Genomic DNA, 3,590 nt, shown 5'->3' with positions numbered 1-3,590 from the left:
TCATGGCGCATTAAAAAATTAAAAAGAAAAGGATCGCCAACCAATAAAAAAATACGAGTCCATTGAAGCTGGAACATGCACACAAAAAAAAAAAAAATAAGCTGATAGTTGAGTTAAATTAAGGGAACTTTATTAAAAAAAAAGACAAAAAAAAAATTAAGTTACTACGAGGCAAAAAACCTCGTCTACAAATTAAAGGGGAACAGAGAGAAATAAAAAAAAAAAGATATTAATAAAAAAAAAAATAATTACACCTACACTTTTACAATTACGATGATGAATACGATGAATGTCTTCGGGTACCCACCGGCTATTATTCGCGTCATTACCGCTAAGCACGGTGGGTATAAGCCCCAAGTAAGTGACTGGTTTTAGGCAGTTAGACTTAGCTTGCAAGACGTTGGGACACCCCGGAATAAAAAGCACTACGTCACCAAATTGTACTATTAATATATTCATCACCCAATACAATATAAAATAAAAACATATATATATATATATATATATACGCGTAATCCAATTGGGCGCACAGGTTGTTAAAAAAAAAAAAGAACAAACGAAAGTTACAATTCCTTGACGAACAACGACCAATTGTGGTGAGGTGAAATGTACCAGTTTGATCAATTATCGTAGATAACTGTCATATATTAGGCACAATTATTTTGAGTTGCCGTTTTTGGCTATTCTTACCGTTATATATACAGAGTGATTTTTTTATCATAACCCACTCAATTACTTACAGAATAATAATAATTTAAACATTTTTTTTTATTATTATCTTTAGTTACACAACATTCTTGAATTATTAACTATGTAATACTTTTTAAGTTCATCCCTTATGCCTGGTAAGGGTGTCAACTTTGTTTTTTTAAATGGGAACACATATTTTTAATTTAATAAAATGTTTGACTTTTTAATTTAATAGTAAATGGAATTTGAATTTTTAGTATAACTTTATTTGTTTATTAGATATAAACATTTAAAGTTTCAAATTTTTGAGTTAATATATAGGTATAATACATAAGGGGTTACAAATACAGGTAGCTAATTGATTTTTTATGGCATCGATATTAACAGGTACACAGCATTGTTATTATCAATGATAATAAGGTACATTGTTGTGAGTTTATAAATACACTAACTGACAATACAAAATGTATATCTATTGATAGTCATAATTGATAATAAATAATCCGTGACTTTGATAGCAATATCATATAAAATTTGAAACTTTAAATGTTTATATCTAATAAACAAATTAAGTTTTATTAAAAATTCAAATGCCATTTATTATTGAATTAAAAACTCAAACATTTTATTAAATTAAAAATATGTGTTACCTTTTAAAAAAACAAAGTTGACACCCTTACCAGGCATAAGGGATGAACTTAAAATGTATTACATAGTTAATAATTCAAGAATGTTGTGTAACTAAAGATAATAATAAAAAAAAATGTTTAAATTATTATTATTCTGTAAGTAATTGAGTGGGTTATGATAAAAAAATCACTCTGTATATAACAAATAAAATTGAGCCGTAAAAAAACGACGTAAAGATTTCCGTGAAGGAAAAACAATAAGCCAATAACAAAAACGAAAGGCGCACAGAACTTAAGCGTAGAATCAAAGGGGTACCCCAAAAAAAAGAAAAGTATCAGACCAACTAGTCGTAGCTAACGTCGGTAACGGAACAGAACGCAATAACGGTAATCCATATTCGGCGGCGGCCTTATCTCGGAGTCAAGGGCGAGGAGACAACCGATTGTCATATTAATAGCTGGACGGCTGATATCGAGAGAGACACGGGCGAGCGCCAGCGTAAAGCAAAAGACGGTGCTGTGTCAACTCCCCCCCCACCATAGCCGTCAGTCTATCTCCTGACCCGGCTGGTTTTTGTAAACAAATTGTCGCTTCATACACAGTAGATATAAGTAATAAACAATTGTTGACTTACCGCCTATTCTTTGTGTGTGTGTGGTCGTAGATATTGCGTTCAAGACTTACCGTATTAGACTGAAAACCTTCAGTCTCGTTGGCAAGAGGGAAAGGACTATTTGGTCCGGTCACCCGTAACCTACGGATGACTAAGGACCGAGGATGTATAGGAAGGAAACTCCTCGACAGATTACTCGGGACGAGGGGTTTAAGTTGGGGAGTCAGAAAGAGGAGGATAGGGAGCATCCGCCAGAAAGACTTCCACCGCGTATCCCAGGTCGTCTTCAATCTCCATGGGAGCCGGTCCAACTGCGGCGGTTGTTACAGTGGAGCTGGCGTTCCGGACGATCTCCGAGAGAGGTGGCAGACGGGACCATGGCGCCGGCATCGGTGGCGCCGGTACGGCTGGTGGGAGGATAGCCGCCTCCCTCTATTTGTCCTTCTTTTCCTTGAAGGCCCGATTGATGCGCTTCCTCCGACATACGTCGGAGGGAGTAAGCTTCCTGTACCCCGGGTGTACCGGTGGCGGCCGGGTGGCCGAGCCTGTCTCGGAGGACGTGCTCGCCACGTCAGCCGCTCTGTCCCGGGCGTAGGACGCCGGGGCTGGACGGTCGCTGCACCGCCGCGCCAGCGGTAACTGGCGCTGTGTAGGGGAGGCACCACCCTCCCCCGGTACAGACCGCGGGACCACCGGCACGGTGGCGATAGCCCTTCGGGTTTCACGAAGAGTAGCCGCACGGCCGTCCCTCATTCCCCGGGTGTAGAACGCATTTGCGATCGGGTCCCTCAAGATCTGGTGCAACGGTGCGCTCCGGGCCGCCTCGACCGTCGAACGGATTGCCGAGACGTCAAGCGCCTCCGCCAACCGGCGGAGGAGGTCGCGCACCAGGCTGTCACGCTTGCCACATTTCCGACAGGACATGCTGAAAATAAAACAGCCCATTAGCACTACTATGCATCGACGACGGCCCGTACTCGGGCCGTAATTTTTAGTTCATGGCAACTATTTTAATTTTAAACATGATACGTGAAGTTTGCGTGGGGGATTTTGATCTGTCAGGAACACCCCTTTGTCTACTTTCTCCGCTAGTCTGACGGAGCCCCACCACTTCGGCGCGAAGCCGGCACAAAATTTTTTTTGTTTATTAGATAAGTGATTTGCCTTATAATACACCACGTCTCCGACCGTAAAAGGTTTTACTACGTGTTTCGTCGGAACGTTATCTATAATTTTGCCGGCCTGCTGTTTGAGTGATGGGCAGCTATTGTTTACATTGTGGGCAGTCGCCGTGTTTACATGTACGACCGCCCAGTCACTCGGTCGTTTCGCCTCTCGGCCGAGAACGAGTACGGAAGGCGGATAACCGGTTTTTTCATTACGACGATTACGCAACGCAAATAGTATCGACGGTATTTTAGTGTCCCAGGTGCTATGGTCGCCCTCAACTAGTAGGGCGCGGAGACCTTTTTTTAGCTCCTGATTTTTCCGTTCTATCGGATTTGCGCGCGGATGATAAATAGGTGTGATCCAAGCTTCCGCCCCCTATCTATTTATCGCGTTAATCATTTCGTTAGAAACCAGATTCCGTCCGTTGTCGCAAAGCAATACGCGGGGGTACCCAAAACGTAAGAAAAATTCGCGTTCGAGCGTGTCT

The sequence above is a fragment of the Daktulosphaira vitifoliae genome, unplaced genomic scaffold (assembly GCF_025091365.1).
Source record: "Daktulosphaira vitifoliae isolate Bord-2020 unplaced genomic scaffold, ASM2509136v1 Scaffold_127, whole genome shotgun sequence".
In the NCBI taxonomy this organism is placed as follows: domain Eukaryota; kingdom Metazoa; phylum Arthropoda; class Insecta; order Hemiptera; family Phylloxeridae; genus Daktulosphaira; species Daktulosphaira vitifoliae.
Note: the sequence above shows the minus strand (reverse complement) of the source record.